The sequence below is a fragment of the Nicotiana sylvestris genome, chromosome 5 (assembly GCF_000393655.2).
Source record: "Nicotiana sylvestris chromosome 5, ASM39365v2, whole genome shotgun sequence".
Lineage (NCBI taxonomy): Eukaryota > Viridiplantae > Streptophyta > Magnoliopsida > Solanales > Solanaceae > Nicotiana > Nicotiana sylvestris.
This window is the reverse complement of record NC_091061.1, coordinates 140,198,971-140,226,001: the sequence shown is the minus strand read 5'-3', so window position 1 is coordinate 140,226,001 and position 27,031 is coordinate 140,198,971. Positions and strand designations below refer to the sequence as shown.

General features: G+C 38.4%; 1 pseudogene; it reads left to right on the top strand.

Annotated features, from left to right (window-relative positions):
* Positions 1 to 3,171: 3,171 nt before the first annotated feature.
* On the top strand, positions 3,172 to 9,690 carry LOC104217491 (cytochrome P450 78A7-like; annotated as a pseudogene).
* Positions 9,691 to 27,031: the final 17,341 nt, after the last annotated feature.

The window sequence follows — 27,031 nt, the reverse complement described above, 5'->3', positions numbered from 1 at the left end:
TGGCTATAATTTAGTACTTTTCTTGTGGAATTAATTCCTTTAGCCTATTTTGATTGTATTGTACTACTTGTGGCTAGATTCGGGACGTTTGGAGATCGATTTGAGAGGTAAAGGCATTTTGGAGGAGATTTTTGCCCGGATTGAGGTAAGTAACACTTTCAAACTTGGTTCTGAGGGTTTGAAACCCCGAATTAGGTGTTATATGATTGGTGCACATGCCAAGTGATGGGCATGCGGGCGTGCACTGTGAAAATTGTGACCTGGTTAATTCCATGGTACTGTATAGTAATACTATCTTATTGATACCCGTGTTTTCATCATACTATATATCATGTTTAGTCTTTATGTTGGTACTGTTGGGACTCATATTGGTCATTTCTTGTTGTCACTTTACTGGTTTTATTAATATTTTGTACTCAATCATATACATTCATATCATATCTCACTCTCAGTTGTTATTTATTGATTCATCATATTATTGTTTCGAGCTAGTTTTCAAATATTTTGAGCCCGTGAGTGAGACTGGAGAGATTGATGATTAAGTGAGCCGAGAGCTTGATTATGAGTGACAGTTATGGGATTTGGCTGCACACCGCAATGGTTATATTGATGTTATGAAAGCGTTTGGGCTGTAGGAGCTCCTCCTGAGTCTGTACACACCCCCAGTGAGCGCGATTGATACAATTGAGGGATGGATCTTTCCTGGACATGGATCTTGTCCGACGTACTTGATACCTAGAGATTGATCTTCTCCACATGGCTTGATTGACCTTCCTCGGTACTAGGTGATTTATGGTCAGTGATGTATATATTCCGAGATGGATCTTCCTTGGGCCGTATACAGTACCAAGTAGTTGAGCATTGGGAGTGTGAGCACACGAGGCTGACAGCATGGTGCATCACATATAACATGTGCATTGGCATATATAATTAGAAGAGTATATTCTTCATATTGTTTAGATCTGATCTATCTCACTGTTTTGAGATATATTTAATTTGAAAGCATGCATACATTTCTGCACTGTTATTTCTATTGTTAACTGTACTGGGTGAGTTCGTCATTACCTTTCAGTCCAAAGGTTGGACTTGCTACTTACTGAGTTGGATGTACTCACGTTACTCCCTGCACCTCGTGTGTAGATCCAGACACTTCCGGTCACGGCGGCTGCTGATTGAGGCATCAGAGTTCGGAGACTACTGAGGTAACTGCATTACGTTCGCATGCCTTGACTCTCCATCTTTATCTCTATCCTTATTTCAGTTTTTATTTTTTAGATACTGTAGTGGACTGTATTCCGATTTAGACTCTCATGTACTCTATGACACCAGGTTTTGGGGTAGATTGTATCACATTTTGAGTTTTTTCTGTTTTCAAAAGGTTTCTTTTTAGACATTAATTGCTTCCTCCTTATTTCTTTAAAGTGTTTTACTGTATTGAGATGTTGAGTTGTGGCTGGCCTGGTTCCACGATAGGCTCCATTACGACGGTTGATTTTGGGTCATACATGGGGAGTTACCCGCACCCAGGAATGATATAAATACTTTTCCAATTGAACATCTCAATAAACTTTTTCTCTTACTACAGAAAAGATAGACTAATCATAACATTGAAAAGTAAAATAAAAGCACCTCCAAAAAAGAACTATTATTCAAACGCTACTTCCCTGCAACAATTTGTCAGCTCTGCCCATAATTCATCTGCTAGAAAGTTAACAAGAATTGGCAAAGAGGCAGATAGGATCTTTGTGCTATGGATGCGTTCAACTGAATCCATAATTTTTGATATGTATAAATTGTGAACTCATAATTTTAAAATTACAACGAGGTCAGTACTAAAAATTTTAAGCCATCAACTCTAGATATTGGATTATGTGTTCTTGAAGACTAGCATAATACCTTGTGAAATTGAAGTAATGAAATAAGTTTTAAGTTGAATATTTTTAGAAAGATGATTGGGGACTTCTATGGCATAACTTCTTCTTTTAGTGAGTTAACTAACTAGGATCGACACCTAGGTTGTACAATTTTTTAGAAAATTTTATTGTATATCTCAAAACACAAAATGATAGTTAAAATTTGGTAATCCTTGAAATGAGATATACATGTAATGTGTGTATTCTAAAACTAGTGAGTTAAAAATATTTAAATGAGTAAAAGTTTAAGCACAAGTGCACAATTGATGTTCTTTACCCTAGAAAAATATTTGGTGGCTTCTTTTCTTTTTTGGGTACAGAAAACGTCTTTAGCTTCCTTATTCGAGTAGTAGTACTTTCTAAATTGATCTGAAATCTTTAAAAAAAAAATTCTTTCTTTATTCATCTTGAAATATTTTATTTTTGTAGAGGCTCCAAACCACCTGTGCTTCTTCGTACCACTTCGAAAATATTGACATACACTCTTATTTAATGTTCAAAACATTTTTTTCGTTATTTAATCATTGAGTGAGTGAACACAATATATTGGAAAATCAAAAAATGAAGAAATAACGTCAAGAGTGCAAACAATGAGAAATATGTAGAGTACATGAACGGCTTTCCTTCCCTTTGAATTTTGTTCATACGTATTTATTTTCAATATTGACACCAAAAAATTACAAAAAAGCCACGTCGGAGAAGCTGAGTCTGCGAGAAATTTCTTTTTGACTCTACACGAAATGGTCTATGGTCTAACTTAATACTCGTACATACTTGTAGATCATTTATGTATGTATAATTCTAATTTTAAGAAAGGTGATGTGATAAATTCCTAGATATTTAGCTAAACATGATAATATATTAATTATTTTCCCTAGTTTATCTCTAGTATTTCAGTAGGTTTCTATAACAGTTATAGTCTCTTATCATTATTATATATGGAAGTTCCATTAATATCTTTTGACTTGGAAAACAAAATCCAAACCAAAAGACCTGGAATTTTCTTTTATAGCGAGATAATAATGTACTAAGTATGTTTTATGGTAAGATGTTCAAAAGAAATACTTTCTACCTATGATTTATCACAAGATTTTGATGAATAAGATTACTAAAACTTTTTTTTAATATGACTACTAAATATTTTATGGTAAGTCATTGAATTTGACTCAATTTTCATTGATTGCCTCCTTCCAATTCCCAACCTATTTAAACTCACTAAACTTTTCATTTTAAAACATCAAAAATTCCATCTCTCCACTCTCTCTCTCTTGAGTCTCTTCACCTCTTTCTCTCAGTATCTCTGTCTAAACCTTTCATTTTCATGGATTTGGCTATGGTGACGAAGGATTCCAACTGGTGGGTGTTTACACTACCAGCATTTCTTGGTTCCAAAAATCTTCTTGACGAATATGTTATCCTTTCCCTTGTCTTTTTGTCAATCACTCTAATCAACTGGGCTTGTTCCCCCGGGGGTCTAGCTTGGAAAAATGGTCGTAACCGCAGTGGAAAAATCCCAATTCCTGGACCCCGTGGTTTTCCAATTATCGGTAACCTTTTCACTCTAAGCCGCGGCTTGGCTCATCGCTCTTTAGCCTCCGCGGCTTGGACTCAAAAAGCTAAACAGCTTATGGCTTTTAGCCTTGGTTCCACCCCTGTAGTTGTGTCCTCCGATCCTCAAATAGCTAAAGAGATTTTAACTTCTCCTCATTTCGCTGACCGTCCCATCAAACAATCCGCTAAGAGCCTTATGTTTAGCCGAGCCATTGGATTTGCTCCTAACGAACTTACTGGCGTCTCTTGCGCCGTATCGCTTCTTCGCATCTCTTTGGGCCGAAGCGAATTGCGGCGCATGAAACGGGCCGTCAACTTGACTGCTCCGTTATGGTACGTGACATAGTAAATGAGCAGTTGGAACATGGCACAGTTTCTTTGAGGAAACATTTGCAGTTGGCTGCTTTGAATAATATAATGGGAAGTGTTTTTGGAAAACGCTATAATAAAAATGGCAAAGAGCTAAAGGAGTTGCAAGATATGGTGAAGGAAGGATTTGAAAGATTGGGTGCTTTTAATTGGTCTGATTATCTTCCCTGGCTGAGGTTTTTCTATGACCCTTCCGGTATTGTCCAACGTTGTGAAGCTCTTGTGCCACGTGTACGAAAGCTTGTCAAAGCATTATTGAGGAACACAGGTGCAGTGCTAAATCCAAAACGGTGTCGGATAATGCAGATTTTGTGGACGTTCTTTTGTCTCTTGATGGAGCAGAAAAGCTAGAGGAAGATGACATGGTTGCTGTTCTATGGGTACGTAAAAATAATACATTTACATAACCGTAATTATTCACATTAAATGTAGGTGAGTAATTTTGAAACGTTTAATATGCTCTTGACTAGCAAGTTGAATTTAGTTAAATGGTTGTACTTAATTGTGAAAACTTTCTATGTAGCCAATTATGCAGATTATGTTAATTCATTTAATGTTATGCAGGAAATGATTTTTAGAGGAACTGATACTACAGCACTCTTAACAGAGTGGGTTATGGCGGAGCTTATATTACACCCTAAGGTGCAGAAGAAGTTACAAAAAGAAGTTAATGATGTCACAATGGGTAAAGCCGTGACTGATGAGCAGTTGTGGAGGAGACTCTAAGGGTTCATCCACCAGGTCCACTTCTTTCTTGGGCAAAACTTTCTACAACTGACGTTCAACTAAGCAATGGCATGGTTGTTCCCTCTCATACAACAGCAATGGTTAACATGTGGGCTATTACACATGATTCCGATGTGTGGGAAAATCCACTTGAGTTCAAGCCTGAGCGTTTCATGGAGGTTGAAGGTGGTGCGAATGTTGACGTGAGAGGTGGTGACCTCCGCTTGGCACCGTTTGGGGCAGGGAGGAGAGTATGCCCGGGGAAGAATTTAGGGTTGGTCACAGTGATGCTATGGGTGGCCAAGTTGGTGCAGAATTTCGAGTGGGTCCAGGTGTTAGGTGTTTGCCATAATTTTCTTATCATATTTGATTTTCCTATTTGTTGAAGGAAAGGGCAATATAATTACCTTGATTGGATTTTTCTTTTTGTAGAAGGAAATTATAATTCTCCTATATTTGGCTAGTCCTTTTTCTTGTAGGAAAAGGTTTGGAGTTCTATAAATTGAAGATCCGTCCTTCTCATTCAGTAGCATCCACAATGTAGCCATAGGGGCTTGAGAGTAGTGTTTAGGGGGAGAACTCTACGGGACAAGTGTTAGTGTGTCACTTGTGTTTGCCTATTCGTGAGGTTGTTCTCTCGATATTTTGTACTCTCTTTTTATACAGTGGATTGCTCATCTCCGCGGTGGACGTAGGTCAGTTGACCGAACCACGTTAAATATTTGTGTCTCTTTTGGTATATTTTTCCTTTGTTGTGTGATTTATCGTCGTTCAAGATTTACTTTACTAGCTTCCGCATGACACTTGATTTTTTTCGGTCCTAACAAGTGGTATCAAAGCCTTGGTTATTTATCCGGGTTGTTACAGAATGGAGGCGAATATGAGCAAGATGGTATGTTTAAATGAGAGAAATTATAATGTTTGGAGAAGCAAGATGACAGACTTGTTGTTCGTGAAGAAGATGCATCTACCCGTTTTTTCAGCTCATAAACCAGAGAGTATATCCGATGAAGATTGGGATTTCGAGTACCAACAAGTATGTGAATATATACGGCAACGGGTTGAAGATAATGTCCGCAACCATATTGTGAACGAAATACATGCGAGATCATTGTGGGAAAAGCTAGAGACTCTTTATGCTTCAAAAACCGGGAACAACAAATTATTTCTGCTAAAGCAATTGATGACCTTTAAATACAAGAAAGACAGTCATATCCTTGATCACATAAATGATTTTCAAGGCATCCTTGATCAACTATCTAGAATGGGAGTTAATTTTGATGATGAGATACAAGGACTTTGGCTTTCTTAATACTCTACCGAACTCTTGGGAAACTCTTCGTGTTTCTTTGACAAATTCATCTCATGGAGGTAAGGTGACTATGGAATATGCCAAGAGTGGTGTGTTGAACTAGGAAGTAAAGAGAAAATCTCAGGGTTCGTCCTCACAAGAAGATATCTTGGTTACTGAAAACCGGGGGAGAGATAGAACAAGAGGCTCAAGGAATAGAGGTAAAAGTAGAAGTCAAGGTCTAAATACTATAATATTACATGCAACCACTGTGGCAAGAAAGGACACATCAAAAGGTTTTGCCGCAAGTTGAACCAAGACACTAGAGAAGGAAAGAAAGCTAAAAATAACGAGAACAATGTTGATGCTATTGTTCGAGATGACCTTCTTTTTGCTTATGATGAAAATGCCATCAATTTTGTATCCCATGAGACGAGCTGGATAGTAGATTCTGGAGCTACCTCACATGTCACACCAAGAAAAGACTTTTCTCATCTTATACTCCTGTTTGATTCTGGAGTGTTAAAAATGGGCAATGCCAGTGAAGTTAAGGTGTTTGGTGTTGGCACAGTTTGTTTGAAAACTAATAATGGTTCAATGTTAGTTCTTCTATATGTCAAGCATGCTGCAGACTTTCCTTTCAATTTGATATCCGTAGGCAGATTAGATGATGAAGGTTACCATAATGCCCTCTTTAATGGCCAATGGAAGCTCACCAAGGGCTCGTTAGTAGTGGCTCGAGGAGTCAAGTCTGGTTATTTATATGTGACACAAGGCTCTATTCTTAATGACTCAATAAATCTGGTGGAAAGTGATACTTTGTCAGAATTGTGGCATCGAAGATTGAGTCATATGAGTGAGAGGGGGATTACGTGTTTGGCCAAGAAAAGTTTTCTTTCTGGAGTGAAACAAGCAAAGCTGAAAATGTGCATACATTGTTTAGCTGGCAAACAAAAAAGTGTTTCCTTTCATAGCCATCCTCCCTCAAGAATGCCCGATTTATTGGAGCTAGTACACTCTGATTTGTGCGGTCCTTTTAAAGTAAAGTCAAAAGGTGGTGCACTTTACTTTGTGACCTTCATTGATGATCATTCTCGTAAGTTCTGGGTGTATCCTTTGAAATCTAAAGATCAAGCACTTAGTGTGTTTAAGGAATTTCAGGCCTTAGCTGAGAGACAAACGGGGAAGAAATTAAAATGTATTCGCACTGACAATGGTGGTGAATATTGTGGTCCCTTTGATAACTATTGCAAGGAAAAATGAATTCGTCATCAGAAAACTCCACCCAAGACACATCAATTGAATGGTTTGGCAGAGAGGATGAATAGAACTCTAGTTGAGAGAGTTAGATGCTTACTTTCAGAGGCTAAACTTCCAAATACATTTTGGGCGGAAGTACTTAACACTGTTGCCTATGTTATCAATTTGTCTCCTGAAGTTGCTTTGGATGGTGATGTCCCAGACAGAGTTTGGTTTGCCAAAGGTGTTTCTTATGATCACCTGAGAGTTTTTGGGTGTAAAGCTTTTGTGCATGTTCCTAAAAATGAGAGATCGAAACTGGATGTCAAAACTAAGCAGTACATCTTTATCAGTTATGGTCAAGATGAGTTTGGGTATCGTTTTTATGATCCAGTTGACAATAAACTTATTAGAAGTCGTGATGCAATATTCTTTGAAGACCAAACTATTGAAGATATTGACAAAGCTGAGAAGATAGATTCTCAGAGTAATGGAGCTTAGTTGATGTTGATCCAGTTTCAATTGCTAAGGCACCTATTGCACATGAAGGAACCCAAGACAATGATGGAGATAGTGATCAAGATCAAAATGATCATCATGGTGCAGATGTTATGGATGCTCCAGTTGATGAAGTTGTGGTTGATCAGCAACCAATTCCTGCACAGGTAACTACTTCAAATGCTCCTGAAACCTCTCTTAGAAGATTTACAAGGGAGAAGAAAAAATCCATGCGCTATCCTCCTGATGAGTATGTACTTTTGACTGACATGGGAGAACCTGAGAATTATGATGAAGCCATGCAAGATACTCACAAAGATCAGTGGATCGAAGCGATGGAAGATGAGATAAAGTCACTCCATGAGAATGGCACATATGAGTTAGTGAAATTGCCAAAAGGTAAGAAAGCTTTATCTAACAATGAATATTCAAAATAAAGCAAGATAATCATACCTCTGTGCCTAGATACAAGGCGAGGTTAGTTGTTAAGGGTTTTGGCCAGAAGAAGGGAGTTGACTTTGATGAAATTTTCTCCCTTGTTGTGAAGATGTCTTCTATTCGTGTGGTTCTAGGCTTAGCTGTAAGTCTAGATTTAGAGGTTGAGCAGATGGATGTCAAGACTGCTTTTCTTCATGGTGATTTAGATAAGGAGATTTATATGGAGCAGCCTGATGACTTTGTAGTTAAGCTTGCAGATAAGCATGTGTTTTGCAGAAAATTGGCAGGCATGAAGCCTGTCAATAGTTTCTCTACTTGAAGACACATTTGGCCCCTTGGCTGGAGGGGGAGTTTGTTGGGCACATGCCCATGTTGTCCAGCCAAAGGCCCAATGACCTAATCCTATTCTCTTTTGGTTTCTATTCCTATTTGGAATTGGATTCGGTTTATTCCTATTTTGAGTGGGTTTTGGCTTTAAGAGAAAGCACCACTCATGATCTATAAATAGGAAAACCTTGGAGAATTATTCTATGCTCATTGATACAAGTATTTGAAAGACTTAATCACATAAGACTGGTTTTTGTGAGAGCTTTCGTTTTTGTGGATTCTCCTCTTTCTTCAATTGATTAGTTGTTGCTCTTGTTACAGTTGTTGCTCCGTGTTTGGCACTTACTGTGTAGCCAATTTGGAGAATTTTTGTAACCCTCTTATTGTTATAGTGGAGCCTTTTTTGGATCTTTGTGATCCCGTGGTTTTTACCTTCGATTTGAAGGGTTTTCCACGTTAAAATTTGGTGTTCTTTATCTTCTTTATTTTCGGATTTGCCTCTTCCTCGTCATAACAGTGGTATCAGAGCAAGGTTCAAGAAAGGTTCATCTTGGCGGGTTCAGTTCTAGCTGCAACATATTTGACAATAATCGTAATTTTTGTCTGAGAAATTTGACTGGTGTGCTACGCACGTTGAGACAAACTTTTTGGTGGAGATTTGGAGATGCAACATGTTGAAGGCTATGTGAAGAAGGTGGATCAAGTTTATTTTGTCAGAAAATTCCGGCCAAGGGGGAGAATTGTTAGGTGTTTGCCATAATTTTCTTACCATATTTGGTTTTCCTATTTGTTGAAGGAAAGGGCAATATAATTACCTTAATTGGGTTTTCCTTTTTATAGAAGGAAATTATAATTCTCCTATATTTGGCTAGTCATTTTTCTTGTAGGAAAAGGTTTGGAGTTCAATAAATTGAAGATCCGTCCTTCTCATTCAGTAGCATCCACAATGTAACTATAGGGGCTTGAGAGTAGTGTTTAGGGGGAGAACTTTATGGAACAAGTGTTAGTGTGTCACTTGTGTTTGCTTCTTCGTGAGGTTGTTCTCTCGATATTTTGTACTCTCTTTTTATACAGTGGATTGCTCATCTCCGCGGTGGACGTAGGTCAGTTGACCGAACCACGTTAAATGTTTGTGTCTCTTTTGGTATATTTCTCCTTTGTTATGTGGTTTATCGCCGTTCAAGGTTTACTTTACTAGCTTCCGCATGACACCTGATTTTTTCCGGTCCTAAACACCAGGATGAGGTCCATCCAGTTGACTTGGAAGAAGTTCTGTAGTTGTCTTGTGAGATAAAGAATCCCCTTGTGTTACGGCCTCAGAGGAATGTTCCGTTTTAGAGGTTCTGTGTGTGTCTTATTTTTAATCATTTCTATTTATTTTATTATATATTTTCTACATCTCTGAACCTTATTGTTGAATTTGGATATGTAAATTTGGGGCAGGATATGATATGCAAGAAGTGTCTAGCATAAGTAGTATTCCTGCAAATAGTATGGGCTCCAATTTTGGACCTATATAGAGAGTCATGATTTTGTGCATGCTGTCTTGTTTAATTTCGGAAAAAATATTGTGCTTTGTTGCAAGTCAACTATTAACAAAAATATTATTGTTTTTTCAATATTTTGTTATCAACTATTGATGATTGACTCTTTCACACTTTTATCGAATTTTAATCAAAATTGTCCCTTATCTTTGGAAGTAGGTCTAATTTTGTCCTTCGTCTATCACCTTGAACACTTATTGTTCTCTAACTTTACCAAACATGAACAGTTTTAGTCTACTAACAGAAAAACCAAACGGAGAGCACCAAAATTAACGGGGTTTACATGAAATTTATATCACCTTTGTAAAAACAGATACACCTATCTTGAGTTTTCTTTCCCAATATTTTCTTCCCCTAATTCAGTTCTTCCTCACAGTAACCAAGCAACATCATTTTTTTATAAAGGAAACTATAACCTTGGAATTGCAGCATAATGTCAACATAAATATAGTGAAACTTGGTCGGCGGCAACGATTATTACTTACTGGTATGACTGTAATGGTTTCGGTAGCTCAGGTTTATAGTTTCAATTTATTCAATATGTGAAGTGCTTTTAGTGTCAATTTAAATGGTTTTATCCTCTGCATGAATCTGTAAGTGTTTCTGGTGTCAATTTTTTCTGGTTTGTAGAATTTTTGGTGAGAAAAGCTACTCTTATTTTTAATGAATATTATGTTGTTGAAGTTTTTGGTTAAGACTATTGAAACTCGACATTGTTCTTATGCCATGAAATTAAATCAAATCATGGAGAAAACTTTTGAAGGATGTAGTTGAAGATTATTGGAGCTAAAGTTTAAGACGAAGACTACAAAGCTATTCTATTAACGCTAACAGAACTTTTATTTGGGGGGAATTGGGAAGAACACTTTGTAAATCTTTTTGTTTTCTTAACTTTTACCCAGTTAGCAAAAGCCACTGGGTTTATCGCTAGTTTAGTTTGGTAAAGTTAGAGGACAATAAGTGCTCAAGGTGATAGATGAAGGACAAAATTAGATTTATTCCCAAAGATAAGGGATAATTTTTGCTAATAATTCCACTTTATCATCAAAATTAGTTAAATATGTTTGAAAGTTGTAAAATGGTTATTCAGACTTTTCAAATACACCATATTCCCATTTAATTTAAGAGTATATAAACCAAACATGCCCATTGATTATGATTAAATGAAACCGTAATGTAATCAACAGGCAACATTGTGTATTAAGTTTACATAGCGTAATTTTTTTTTATTAATATTAAAATGCCCCTTAACGTTTTTTTTTTTGGAGGGGGGTTATGAAAGATGCTGGAATAGTAGATATTAGGAGGCTTACCTATCCTTAACAAAAGAAGTGGTATCACATAGCATTTCGTCCCGGCTCATAATCGGAATCAAATCATATCTTTATATACAAAATTATTTTGTTCTTTTTTAGCGTTTTTCGTTTGTGCATCTTTCTCCCTATCAAAAAGTTCATCTTGTTCCAATACATGGCTACATATTGACTACTCTAAGAAGTAATTAATATCATGCAATAATCACTTTAGTTAGCATATCATTTTCAGAGGCGGAGCTATGATTTTGAGCTTATCGGTTCTGGATTTTTAATCCTTTTAAGTTACTGGGTTCTAAATTAATATTTATATATAATTAATTAATTTTTATAAAATAAATAAAAAATTTGAACCAAAGCTACTGGGTTCGACCAAACCCGTAGTCGGCATTGTGGCTCCTCCCCTGATCATTTCCATATTCAATCATGGAAATGGCCTCTGTGGAGTCATATTCTAATTACAAAAGTATCAGAATTTGTTGTAATGCTAAAGCTAATCTGGATTCGTATATTATAACTAGCTGAAAGTTCAGCCAATGTGTTAATTGTGATATTTGTTTGACTCAAAAGATTTTAAACTCTTTTTAAGCAAATCAATCGAAGATGAGGGGTAAATCATAGTCAAACTTAATAAACACCAGATCGAAAGATTGAATAACAGCAATTGCATATTAGACGAATAGAATATCGAAGATCTTATTAAAATTGAGCACTGTCTTTCTTCTCCATAGAGAGGGAAGAAGAATTACAATCGCTTTGCCCTTTCGGGATATAAGAATGGAGCTCTTCCCCTCTTTGTCTTCTGGAAAAGTCCTTTTTCTCTCCCCCAGATTTGGAGTTTTTTTCTTCTCTTTGTTCTGTGAGAGGGCTCCCCCAGGAGAGACCCCTGAGAATTTCCTTTTGCTTGTATATATAGTCGAAATAACCCTTTTACCCCTAGCCCGACTTGACGTGTTTGGGTAAGTGGGGTTTCCTTGTCGTGGGAAGGCATTGCCCTTGTTGCTGTGTCGAATGCCTTAAAGGAGCGATGAGGTTAACTCTATTCACCTCTTCTACCCGGTGGCAAGAATGGGGTCATAACCACCCTGGTCGAAGTGGTCAGATTTTGACCAATACAGTTAGTCCCTTCGTTCGTCGGGGTCGTGCCTCGTCGGGACCTACGGACGAAACACGTGTACGACGTAGTCGAGAGGAATCTGACCACTCATTCTGTTCCTTAGTCGCTTTCTGCGTATTTTGGGTGGTGTGGGAATGTTTTTTCGATACTCGTGTATCATTACGATGGTTTCAGAATCGAAACGTCGGTTGGTAAATGAAGCGTTGCTTCGTGAACGCCATCATTATGACACGTTTCCGAGGAACTAAAATGTTTCGTGTCCCGTCGGATTCGAATGGCGACTCTTGGGTTTCGAGCTCGGGGAATTTGTGCCTCTTATAAATAGGGAAACTTTGTCATTTGCTTCTCACACTTCTGTGTTCATTTTGAGAGAATTCCCCAGATATCTCTTTTTCTGATATCTCGAATTCTTGCTTACTTTCTTGCTCATTGCAATCCCTAATCTTCTCAATTCTTCCGAAAAGTTTTCTTTTTTGGCTAAAAATGGCTGACGATTCTTCCCGTGACAATCTTCCTGCCGCCGCTCTGGTACCTGAGAACCCTGTTTAGGCTATCGGAGAAGTGGATGCGGTGGAGGATAAGGAGGTTCCCTCGGTGGATAAAATCCCGCCCCGCCCAGGGAGGGACGCGACTGACTTCAGTATCGGCGGTGGAACAGAGCCGGAGGACATTGCTCCCGTTATAAGAGAGAGAGGGATCGTGGAGTTAAGGGAACGATGGGGAATCCCTAGTTTCGTCGAGATACAACCGGCGGGGAGGAATGACTGAGTTCGATTCGATCGTCCCGGATTTTGTATGTTCTATGTCTACCCCTTCATTGTAGGGTACACACTCCCACTTCCTATGCTAGTGGTGGATATCTCCTGCTATTATGAGGTGTGCCCTGCTCAGCTTTCCCCTTATTTATACAAGTTGTTTCTCATGATACTTAAATATGCGGAGCTCGCCGATCGTGAGGTCACTCTGGTCCATGTACTTAGCCTTTTTGCTCCCCAATTGATTCGAGATTCAATGCTTCATGCGCATCCTCGGGGATCGACGGGTTTGGTAGTGAAGATGGATAATAGAACCAATCGTCGCTTCTACGAGAATTTTTTCTACGTGCGGACCGAGCATATTGTAGCGAACCCGACAGGGTTCCCTGAGAGATGGAATTTTGCTCGTAAGTTTGCGACCTTGATTAATGGAATGCTCGATTTTTCTTTTATTGCGGATATTAAATTGTTCTGTCATTCTGTAGTTGAAAGATTGCCCTTGCCGCCTCTGGAAGGGATTCGTGAGTAGGTGCAGGCCATTCTCCCCCACACGGTGGGGGTTCGTACCTGGTCGACTTTTTACGAGAGGTTTGGACGTAGGCCCCTTACAGGTGAGAAGACGTCCTTGTTTTACTACTCTTCTTTATTCGTTATTGTTTTGCTTCTTATACATTGTTTGTCATTGTCAGGGAGGGTACGGAGAGCCAAGGCCCCTCAACTAGCCTTCCGCCAGCCGGCTGCATCCGCTCGTCTTGTCGCGATACCTGTTGTACGTCCTTCGTCGAGGGCCGCTTCGGTCGAATTTGCGGCCTTGGTTACTCCAGCAAGGGCTGCCTTTCAGGACGAGGTCCCATCCAGTGCCATCCGTCCTACGAACGAAAGAGGAAGGGTCGTCGAAGAGACGGAGGGTAGAGTTCGAGATGGCGCCTCCGACAGTGATTAACCTAGACGAATCCCCCCGACAGGCTCAGGGGAAGGCGTTGTCGCGGCATCTCTCGTGGAGGTGGAGCGAGTTGTTGAAGATGGCACCGGCGGTCACTGCCTGGAAACTCTAGTTGCCACAACGGCTCATCTAGAAGTCCCTGTTGTTACCGATAATCAACGCCCTATCGGAGCGGAGGACCAGACCTTTGGTGCCACTATAGTGACTTCAGATGTGCCATCTTCGTCTGCAACAGGTCGCACTCCTCCTTCCGTAGCCGAGAGGGGGAAAGGCGTGGCAATTGATGAGTATGAGTCCGAGTCAGACCTGGATCCTGATAACGTCAGGATATTCGAAGAGGGCCTTACTCATTCGGTAGTTCACGCAGGGGGATCGGTTCGTGTTCTTCGGATCCCTTCCGACGTTAACCTTTTGGCGCAAGGGGATAACTTGGTGCCGCAATTTATTGTGCTATGTTCGGAGGCAGAGAATGAGTCCCTGCAGAATATTCCTGATACAGAGTTGAGGGATGAAGTTACCGTCATGGGCTTGAGGGTACGGTACATTTGGCTTCTTGTTTTAAATTTCCCCCTTGTTTGAAAGCATTAGTTTTAATTGCATTTCTATTTTTCAGACGTATATGGTGGAGGTGGAAAACATCTGTAAGGCCAATACTCGGTCAAGGATTTTCTTGCAGATGTTGGAGAAATACCATCGCTACCACAACAGGTGTCGTGAGTTGCACGAATGGCTGAGTACGGATCCCTGTAACCGGGCTTTGGGTGAGGAATTGGAGCAAAGGGATCAAGAGTTGCTGCAGACGATCCGTAGCAAGAGCAAGCTCGATGAGCAACTCCGCCTCAAGGACGAGGATCTCGAATTGGGTAAGGGGGTCGCTATGGAATGTAAGTTTTGCAAGGCAAGTTGAGGTCGATGCAGGTAGAGATGGATCAGAACTTGGTTCGAGTCGAGGAGATGAGCGTAGAGTGGAGAGAGAAGTTGGTTGCGATGGAGAGTAAGGTTGCTAGTTTAGAACACGTTGAGAGAGCCTGGTCTGAGGCTTTGGCAAGGGCGGCGGCCTTTAAGGACACCATTCGCGTACTCCAATCTGAACAGGAATCGAAGAGAGCTACATCCACTCTTAGGCAGGCGAGGCTCAAGGAACGCATTGGGACGATTGATTAGGAGGCGTCGACCCTGGGGGAATGAGTCGCGGCCTTGGAAGCGGAAAATGCACTACTACTAGCCTAGATTGGATCACCTGCCACTGTTGTTCCTCGCCATGTGCATGAGCTCTGGGTTTATTCTGAAGCTCAGCGGGATATATACAAGAATTCGTAAGAAGCAGGCACCGTGACTGAGGCAATTTATGAGGGAGCGCGAGCGAAAGCTCGTGAGGCTCGTACAAATTGTGGATATGATGTGGAGACACCTGAAGCTAATGGGGGTGCGGATGGTGATGCTGACGAGCCTTATGGAGATGGTGATGACGATGGCGGTGATGACGCCGAGTGAAGAAAGTTGTACTTTGTTTTTATTTTCATTTCGTTTGCCGGTTGGCATCTGTTTGGTTCCCCCCATTTTTATATTTGTTGGTTGGCCTGGGCCGTATGTAAGCGGTGATAGCCCGCACCTATGACTGCATGAATAAAGAGTTTTTCTTCTTCGCTATTTGCCTTGTGCTTTAATTTTTGTTCTAGCTATTCGTGACCTTGTCTCAATACGGATGCTCGCCAGGCGAGTCCCAGTTTTCCTTCTCCTTTTTGGTGAAGACGTTTGGCCTCGAAAGGGTATTCATTCAAACTTGTTGAAATAATGGCCCGTTGTAGTTTGAACGAGGTCGAACCTTTCTTCCTTTTCTGATGGAGAAGGCCCTTGGATTTAAGGGTGTTATTTCGAACTTATCGAAATAACAGTCCGTCTGAGTTCGAATGAGGTCGAACCTCTTTTCTTCTCTGAAGGCGAAGGTCCTTGGCCTTAAGAGTGTTATTTCAAACTTATCGAAATAACAGCCCGTCTGAGTTCGAACAAGGTCGAACCTTTCTTTTTCTTTGATGGCGAAGGCCCTTGTCCTTAAGGGTGTTATTTTGAACATATCGAAGAAACAACCCGTCTGAGTTTGAACGAGGCCAAACATTTCTTCTTCGATGGCGAGTCCCTTGGCCTTAAGGGTGTTACTTCAAACGTATCGAAATAATAGCTCGTCTGAGTTCGAACAAGGTCGAACCTCTCCTTTTCTTTGATGGCGAAGGCCCTTGGCCTTAAGGGTATTATTTCGAAATTATCGAAATAACAGCCCGTAGTGGTTCGAGCGAGGTCGAACTTTTCTTCTTCAATGGCGAAGGCCCTTGGCCTTAAGGGTGTTATTTCGAACTTATCGAAGTAAAAACCCGTCTAAGTTCAAATGAGGTCGAACCTCTCTTTTCCTTTGATGGCGAAGGCCCTTGGCCTTAAGGGTGTTATTTCAAACTTATCAAAGTAACAGCCCGTCTAAGTTCAAACGAGGTCGAACTTTTCTTCTTCGATGGCGAAGACCCTTGGCCTTAAGGGTGTTATTTCGAACTTATTGAAATAACAGCCCGTCTGAGTTCGAACGAGGTCGAACCTCTCTTTTCCTTTGATGGCGAAGGCCCTTGGCCTTATGGGTGTTATTTCGAACTTATCAAAGTAACAGCCCGTCTGAGTTCGAACAAGTTTGAACCTCTCTTTTCCTTTGATGGCAAAGGCCCTTGGCCTTAAAGGTGTTTTTTCGAACTTATCGAAATTACAGCCCGTCTGAATTCGAACGAGGTCAAACCTCTCTTTTTCTTTGATGGCGAAGGCCCTTAGCCTTATGGGTGTTATTTCGAACTTATCGAAATAACAGCCCGTCTGAGTTCAAACGAGGTCGAACCTCTCTTTTTCTTTGATGGCCAAGGCCCTTGGCCTTAAGGGTGTTATATCGAACTTATCGAAATAACAACCCGTCTGAGTTCGAACGAGGTCGAACCTCTCTTTTCCTTTGATGGTGAAGGCCCTTGGCCTTAAGGGTGTTATTTCGAACTTATCGAAATAACAGCTCGTCTGAGTTCGAACGAGGTCGACCCTCTCTTTTTATTTGATGGTGAAGGCCCTTGGCCTTAAGGGTGTTACTTCAAACTTATCGAAATAATAGCCCGTCTGAGTTCGAACGAGGTCGAACCTCTCTTTTCCTTTGATGGCGAAGGCCCTTGGCCTTAAGGGTGTTATTTCGAACTTATTAAAATAACAACCCGTCTGAGTTCGAACGAGGTCGAACCTCTCTTTTTCTTGGATGGCGAAGGCCATTGGCCTTAAGGGTGTTATTTTGAACTTATCAAAATAACAGCCCGTCTGAGTTCGAACGAGGTCGAACCTCTCTTTTTCTTTGATGGTGAAGGCCCTTGTTCTTAATGGTGTTATTTTGAACTTATCGAAATAACAGCCTATCTGAGTTCGAACGAGGTCGACCTCTCTTTTTCTTTAATGGCGAAGGCCCTTGGCCTTAAGGGTGTTATTTCGAACTTATCGAAATAACAGCCCGTCTGAGTTCGAACGAGGTCGAACCTCTCTTTTCCTTTGATGGAAAAGGCCCTTAGCCTTGAGGGTGTTATTTCGAACTTATCAAAATAATAGCCCGTCTGAGTTCGAACGAGGTCGAACCTCTCTTTTTCTTTGTTGGCGAAGGCCCTTGGCCTTAAGGGTGTTATTTCGAACTTATCGAAATAACAGCCCGTCTGAGTTCGAACGAGGTCGAACCTCTCTTTTCCTTTGATGGCGAAGGCTCTTGGCCTTAAGGGTGTTATTTCGAACTTTTCGAAATAACAGCCCGTTTGAGTTCGAACGAGGTCGAACCTCTCTTTTTCTTTGATGGAAAAGGCCATTGGCCTTAAGGGTGTTATTTTGAACTTATCGAAATAACAACCCATCTGAGTTCGAACGAGGTCCAACCTCTCTTTTTCTTTGAGAGGGGTACTTTTCGCGGAAGTCCCAGTTTTGGTTAGCATCGCTTGCATTAGGTGGTTCAATGTTGCAGATGCGAGGTGTCAATGTTTCGCACTGGCTTGTGTTGCATGAGTGTTGTAGTGTCTCGTCTGACTTTGGTTGTTCGGCTTGGAGATGTCGCTGGCCGGGAGGATTTTAGTTGTGCCGAAATAATTTTTGGTTTCTCAATCTAGATATCCCTGTGTACATTTGCTCGTGCAGATTTGATGTACCTATTTTGACGAAGTATGGGAGACGAGGATGAGATGTTCCTTGCTTCTGTCCAGCGATTGAGGGGGGGGAGGAAGCTGGATTGTAGCATTTTTCTCCTTGTTCGGGATATTCGAAGCCGATAGGGCAGGGAATTCCAGACCTTATGATTCCGTTTGGTTTCTCTTCCCCCATCGTGCTGTTTTCATGCCTCGTGCGGGTTGGGTTCTCTTCTCGTGTTTCTTTGTTTCAATCTGGGGAAGAACTAGCAGTTTTCACTAGGAAATATCCACAGAGGGCGCCAAATTGTTTGACTCAAAGGATTTTAAACTCTTTTTAAGCAAATCAATCGAAGATGAAGGGGTAAATCACAGTCAAACTTAATTAACACCAGATCGAAAAATTGAATAACATCACTTGCATATTAGACGAATAGAATATTGAAGATCTTATTAAAATTGAGCACTGTCTTTCCTCTCCGTAGAGAGGGAAAAAGAATTACAATCGCTTTGCCCTTTCGGGATATAAGAATGGAGCTCTTCCCCTCTTTGTCTTCTGGAAAAGTCCTTTTTCTCTCCCCCAGATTTGGAGTTTTTTTCTTCTTTTTGTTATGTGAGAAGGCTCCCCCAGAAGAGACCCTGAGAATTTCCTTTTGCTTGTATATATAGTCGAAATAACTCTCTTATCCCTATCGCGACTTTATGTGTTTGAGCAAGTGGGGTTTCCTTGTCATGGGAAGGCATTGCCATCGTTGCTATGTCGAATGCCTTAAAGGAGGGATGAGGTTAACTCTATTGACCTCTTCTACCCGGTGGCAAAAATGGAGTCGTGGCCACCCTGGTCGAAGTGGTCAGATTTTGACCAATACTATATTATTAAGACTTTACCAGCATCATTGTTCATGAGAGTAATTCGATTTTTCATTTTAAAGTTAATCCTATCAAGCAACAACCCTAATATCACATGCTTGAATATATACATACATATATATATATATATATATATGTATCTCGACTAGGAGTAGTGGACTTTTGAAGTCTTCTATTTATTTCAGATAAAGAATAAGGTGCAAAGTGTTCAAATTCGTTTTTGTATTTTTCAACAGATTTTGAACTACTAGAACTTGAACTTGCAGCTAAAGTAATAATTTTTTCACGAAGTTTTTCATCAGTAACTTCTTTTAAAAGTTCTATTACATTGTCAGATGTAATAGTTTTTATATTAAGATCATCAAATTGTGATTTCAATTTATAAAATTCATCACTATCACAAGCACAAATATCATTTTTGCATGTAGTGCAAGAAATATCTACATTTTTATTATTATCAGAAAAATCAATTAACTCAACTTCAGCTTCAGATTCAGTCTCTGAGTAATAGTCAGATTCTGATCCCGAAGTGTATAACAAGCCATAAACCTTATCGTGTAACTCATCATCGAGTTCTAAGGTTTTTAGCTTTTGAAGCTTGCAGTTTGGAGAAATATGACCAAACTTTCCACACTTATAACACTTAATATCAGCGAGATCACGTTTGGATCTATTCTTCGCAAATCGAGTAGATTTCCTGTTCGCTTTTCTAGTATCACGTTCTTCCTTAGGCCTATATCTAGACCTCTTTTTCTTATACGGGCTATCCGGGTTAGGGTACCTATGATATTTGGTTTTCTTCTTCCTATTTTGAGTGGAAGTTCCGGGTAAACCAAACTGGGTACAAAAGTCACCTACTTGGGACCTTTCTTTAAGCTTATCTATCTTAAGCTGTCTAGAAAGTCTTAGCTCATTACATAATTTAAGACCTTCTTCTGTACAAACACCTATAAGCTTACCATAGGTATAATTATTATACAGAATCTCTCCGCAACTACCCTTTAACACATTCCTTACTCTTTCAGCAAATAAGGAAGGGAGGTCGTCTATAAACTTGGCTTTCCAGTGTTCATATCTATTCTCGGGTAGTTCCATAACTCTACTCATAAAAGTATCTTTATACCATCTAAATTCACTAAGGGTCTTACATCTAAGTCCATTAAGTAAAGTTCGGACGGTCTGATGATTTGAGGTAAATCTACCATTGAAATGCTCTAAAATTGTAAGTATAAGGGTATAAACTGCATCTTCTCTACCCACTACTAGAGCCATTCCTATGTTATCAACACCTTCGTCGGTTGCAGTAGCATTTATGACGAAAGCCTTTTCCTCTACAGATAAATGATTATCCCACCAGCCACGAAGTTGGCCAGTAAATCCTGCAATAATCATTTTGCAAATAGTTCTATCTGTATTTTTAACACTTTTACAGATAGTCGAATACATAAGCATTCTGTGTACGAGAATGGTTAATTGTCTATCAGTTAGACCATCAAGATTCCATTCATAAATTTCGGAACCGTTATAAGACGTATTAGTCTGATTCCAGTCTCGTTCCTCAATCAACACATCTTGAGGAGTAGGACGAGGATAATAATAGGTCTGCATTCTTGGTTTATCAGCATACCTATGATTTTGTTTAACAATCCCTTTGAGTTTATTAAACTCTGACCAAGTCTCAGTTTTATAATCAGAAATGGTCTCCATTTTATCAGCAAAATTTTTTGATAAATCAATAGGTCTAATATTTAAACCAGAAAGCTTTTTATCTAAAAGCTGAGCTAAGTCATCAAGAGATTTAAATTTAAAATCCTGAATCTCAGGAGGTCTTTGAATATGAGTAAGAATGTTTTGATCAACTGTTTTACTTCCTGAAGTGGAGGCAATATCAGTTGGTCCTTTCTTAGTACCCATTTCTTTTATTAAAATAGTCAAATCATCAAGTTTTTTATCAAGAGAACCAATATGTTCTCCTAAAATTTTAACATATAAACCCAAATAATTGTTTTGAGAAATCAATTTATTAATTTCTGCAATACTAATAGCTGCCACATTATCATCAATAAATTTTTGAAAGGCAGTGAAAGTAATACCAGTATTATTAGGTAAAATAAAGGGAGCCTGAGGAGGATAAATTGCTTTAGTAATATTACCACTCCCGTCTTTATAAGATCTTTCTAATACCTTTATATAAAGAGGTAAATAAGTTGTTATAAACCAAGGAACAAAATACATAATTTGATTATGCAAGGCACAAGCTTCATAAAATTCTTGAGATATATTATTTAAATCATCTTTACTATAAGTATCAAAAAACCATGTTTTAAACTGGTTCCATTTTTCACTAAAAAATTCCTTTTGAATATAAATACGGGCCCGAGAACCGGGGCTAAAATCAATTTGGTGTGGAATCATTAAATATTATTGGGGTCGAAATCCATCTCGGATAAAGAAGGAATATCCTTATCTGAAATATTGTCATTATCTTGAACAATATTTGTTTGAGGGTTAATCTTAACCCTTTCAACCCTTTTAACCTTTTGATCAGGCTTATCACTAGCAATAGTGTGTAAAGAAGCCGCACGATTGCGAGCTGGACCGTAAACTGGTTCAACAGGGGAAATATGTTGAATAGCAGGTAGAAGTCTATGATTAGAAAATGAATGTCTATTATAAATAGTAGACTTATCATCAAATTGAATACAAATCCTACCATCTGGATTTTGAGTAACATGCGAAAATTCAGTATTTGACAAGTCGTTAGTAATCTGACTTGGGGATATGACTGAATTTAAAGTCCATGTAGTTGGAAAATTAATTTCCTCCCACCTGATAGGTCTCCTAGTGGTAACCTTGGACTTTGCAAAATTGGTTTCGACCAATATGGTCTGATCCGAAGTATCGTATAACTTACATCTAGGATTCAAAGTAGATAATAGTTTGAAATAAATCCTATAGGACAGACATATAAGTTCAGAACCAGGCGCATAATTATAACCATGCGTTTTCACATTTAAAGTCAAAGCATCAAGAATATTAACATCAGAAAGAGATAGTTGCAGATTGGGTTGAGTATTAAAATATACTGGACCATAGGCCACTGTAGATTCTATCGAACCCATTAGAGACTGTCTGAAATTCAGATTTCTAGCATCTCTAAGAGCTGCTAAAAAGGTCTCTGGTAATCCTTTAAGGGTTAAAGGTTTAAATGCAATTTGAACCATACCAATATGCACATAATGGTAATGATGTTTATATAAATCTATATCATGCTTGTTTAACAAACGAATAGTCTGTTCAGACGAATTTAATGCTAAAGACTGTTCAGTCGTTTTTATCAATTGTTTAGAAGAAAGTTTATCAAACCAACCATAATCATAAATGGTTTTTATAGAAACTTTAGGAATTGTCCATTTATTTAATAAATCAAGGTTTTGAGGTATATCTACCTCTTCAAGTCTAGTACTTTTAGTACTTGTTTCTCCCAGATCCATTCCAAAAGCTTCATATCTATGTTGAATCTTTCATATCTATTACACATTTACCATGAAAATTCCTAGGCTCTGATACCATACACCAGGATCTAGACTCTCTCCCTAGCCGTGACTATGTCCGGCTAAACAGATTCATATCTATGTTGAAGAACTAATTTCTCTTGCATATTAACCATGAAGAATCCAGACTCTTTCAAAATATAAAGAAATTTTAATATAGTTTCTTGATTTGGTTCCAAGATGGAAAGCACGAAGGCCCTTAGCGAAATGTCGCTCGCCTTTTTTACCCTTTAAAATATAGAGTTCACATTAGACAAAATAGTAATTTAAGTATTTCATTAATATTTAGAAATAATCATTTAATTAATTCTCCTATAATTTAGGAATAACTATTTAATTATTCTCCTATTATTAACCGTCTAGGAAAGGTAATAAAATTTTGCCTAAATTTTTTCCTATTCGTTCTACTCCCTACGTATGTTGGAGTAGTTTATAGCTTTAAGGTTTTGAAGACCTTTTTTGTAGTTAAAAATTCTGCCTAGCCTAAATTTTCGCCCCTATGTTGGAGTATTGAATGCGTTTATTTTGTAGTTAATATCTTTTAGGTTTAGGAAATCTTTTTGGTTAAATTTTTTTGCCTTAAATCACACACACAATTTTCTTTTTGGTTAGGAGACTTTATTATTTGGTAAAATTCACGTTATGTGCGTTGCGTGTGCACCTAATCTCAATATGTAAGTATACTTACAAAAAGTTATATTCGAGTATAAAATAAAAACTTTAAATTTTTGAAATTGATGTATATTCAAATTCTATATATTCAACTTTTCAGTTTTAGCAAGAATACATAACTTTTAAAGATCTAAGAGCATTTCTAAAAACATTGAAAAGCTATTTTCAAGTTCATTTTAATAGACAGAATGCAATATTTTTTATTTCTTGCGAGCAAAATATATGTTGTTATATTTTTTTTAATCAATATATATATATATATATATCAACTATTATAAAAGCACAAAGCCTCATAGCGAAATATTAATAAACCTTTTTACCCTTAAAAATAAATTTCAAATAGGATAACATTGGCATTTAATTATTTTTCATAATAATTATAATTTTGAAATCAATTATAATATTATGATAAAATTATTAACCTAATTGTCCATTTTTATTGATTACTACATAACGAATCATAATATACATGATTATTAATACAAAAGCAATATTCATAAGATATTCTAATTTCAAATTACTAATAAATTCTTTTGTATACGTTAACTTAATTTGTTACTTAAATAAATATTATTAGAAAAAGGTCATGAATAAATGAATAAAATTCTTTATATGTGTGTTAATTTCATGATCAATATTTATTATTTTCAAGAACTCAAACTTTTACTTAATATTATTTTTGTGACTAAAACCATGTTTGAATGTTATTTACATATTTTAAAAAAATAATTCTCATTAATATAGGGTACATGCGCAACGCGCGTACCGTAAAACTAGTTATTATAAAAGTGGGAAGCCCCAAATCAAAATGTTGAAATACCAAAATACACCTTTAAAACTGTTGGACCATAATGCCCTTTAATAAAATAAATTATTCCACATTACTCGATCACCAAAACATTATTGTTTAACCAAAAAGTGGAATTTCGGTTAAAGCCTTAATTTAGAAGAACTCGGGTTACTGATAATCAAAGAATGAATAAAGGAAAGTGATTTTTGCCAACAATAAGATAACAAAGTAAAACCAATGTATTCAGATTGTCTTTCGTGTGTTTACAATTGACCCATTCTTTCCCTTTTATAGCTATCTTGGAAATATGCATTTTGCCTTTGTCATAATAAGACCATTATAGAAAATTAAAGACATTAAATGCTACGTTACATAATCATTGTATTTTAATACAGATTCCCTAACGTTTTTAGTATTTAATGCTCATTAAATACTGTATTTGTACTCTCTTGTGCTGTCAGATTCATTCTCCTTAATTCTTGGACTTAAATAGGTACGGGCATTGAATCTTTTGAGTATTCGCTCGTGCCTCCTCTTATGCTCTGCTCATATCTGTCGTAACTCGTGTCTCTTTGCCAATCATAACTCTTTGACCAGTCTATGTGTCATAACACGTCATCTTCCAATCACTTTAATATGTAAACTCAATTTTTTCTAATATAGATAGTCCCCCCACTTGATATTTATTCATCAATTGAATATTTGGGAAGTGGAATTCATTAAAACGGGAATTTTCGTCACTATTAATGCTATAGCAGAATCAACGCTTCATTTGTCACTTCTATTTAATGCTCTTCACGCGTGGAACCCCTTTTACTGGTTCTGCAACTTTGCAACGCTTTTTAGGGATTTTTCACGGCTTCACTAACCACGAAGCGTCAGTTCTCATTACGACTTTTCCATCATTGCACTTTTTCCTTTGACAGTTGCTTCCCAGTATAAATATAGTTTTCTTCTTTGTCTTTATCACATAATGTTCTCAAAATATTCAGTTCTTGAATCTTTGTTTGTTTCTTCCTCGTACTATCATATCTTCATCAAACCCTAACCCAAGAAGGGTCCCCATAGTTTATAACTTCCCTAATGCCCCCAGTAGGAGCAGAAGAGGAGGTAGGCTTCGTAATTTAAGATCTTCATCCTTGCATGGTTCTTCTCTTCCTTCGCCTAGTTCTGGCCCTTCTTCTAGAACTAGAGGTTCTTTTTCACACAGATCTTCTTCTAGAGGTAAAGAATCTTCTGAACCTCTTCGTGAACCTCTAGTAGAGGAGATAGTTCCTGCGGAACTATCTTTCTATAATGACAGAGAATCTCTTAGAAATCAAGTATTTTCTTTAGACCGTGCTGATATCTATCCCACTCAAATCACTGAAGGTTTGATTTCTTTAGTTCGCAGAGACTGCCATTGGAGTCATGACTTTCCTATTATTATTCCCAATCCAAATCAAAGAATTACCTCTTACTTAACCACTTTTTCCTTTGTCTATACATACCCTTTCACATTAGGATTCAAACCTGCTATTGATCCAGTTATTCTCGAGTTCTGTCGTTTCTTTGATGTTTGCTTAGGCCAAATTGGCCCAATAATATGGACGGCTGTTGCCTGTTTGAGGCATTTGACCAACATATCCAGTGTGCCTTTTACTTTCCCACATCTAATTCATCTTTACTCCCCTAGACCCTTTCGCAATGGTGTTTTTACACTAGTAGTCAGGAGCAAAAGAGTTCTAGTTAGCCATGAAGATGACAAAGACTGTGGCTGGTATGCAAGGTTTGTTGCTGCCCCCACTGTTGGTTTAGTGGGTAATGAAAACGTTCCCTTCCCTGAGAAGTGGAATTTTGCACGTGAGTCTTCTAACTTTCTCGTACCTTTTTCTTTAATTTTGTTGATTTTTCTAATTTTACTTTTTTTTCTAGCAACCATGAGAGTTGTGGAAGATGTTCCCAATTTTCGTGATTGGGTAGGAAGGCTGTTGAGTATTGCACCAATGGATGGTAGATCTTGGAAGACCCTTTCCCAACGTTTTGGTTGGAAAGTAAAAACTTATGGTAAGCGATTTTATTTTATTTTACATATTGTTTTTTCCTGAACTTATCTCAATCCTTCTTTCTATCAGGATTTGCTATTCGAGGAGTTACTGCTGAGGTGGTTGCGGCTTCTCGTATCTCTTTGGAAAGGGCTCAAGAAATAATTCTGGGCTCTTCATCAAAAAGAAAAGCCGTTGATGACCAAGATTCTGAAGAAGAGGAAGACGGGGGTTCCTTGGTAACAAGGCCACGGGCTCGTAGATGCATTATTTCCGATGATGAAGCAGAAGCATCCCCCCGCCGTTCTATTCCTCTTACCAAATCTATTGAAGCCCTGGTAGTGATCCCTGATGATGTTGATGATGCTCCCGCTGCTGCTCATGATTCTGTGGAGCAGCTTTTTGACCGCGGGTTTGGTAGTGAAAGTTTAGGTCCCGTTTCTAATGAAGCTCCCTTGGCTTCTTTTTCTCCTCCCGTGCCTGTGACTCCTACTTTGCCGATTATGGTTGATTCTGTTCCTCCCCATGCTGTTTTTACTACTTCTACTGTTCCTCTTTCGACAATTCCTCCTCCATCTGCTCACTGTGCTGAGGTTGGCTCCTCAAGTAGGAGTGGTGCTATGAGGCAAGTGATTATTGAAGTCCCCGTTGAGGGCAACCTTTTAAGGAAATCGGGTCAAGCATATGTGTGGCTAAAGCCTTTAATTGGTCCTGTTGAGAGAGCCAAATTTGTATATTGACTTATCTTTATATTTTCAATGAATTTCAACTATACCCATTGAAAAAGTTCCTTTTTTGTTTAGATTTTGGAATATTGTATAGATTTTTGTATTTCATCATCTTATTTGCTACCCCGTCCGTGAAATTTCCTTTCCGCTTTGTATCTAATGTTGCTAATCACGCTTAAAAATATGGAAGGTGATTTTGC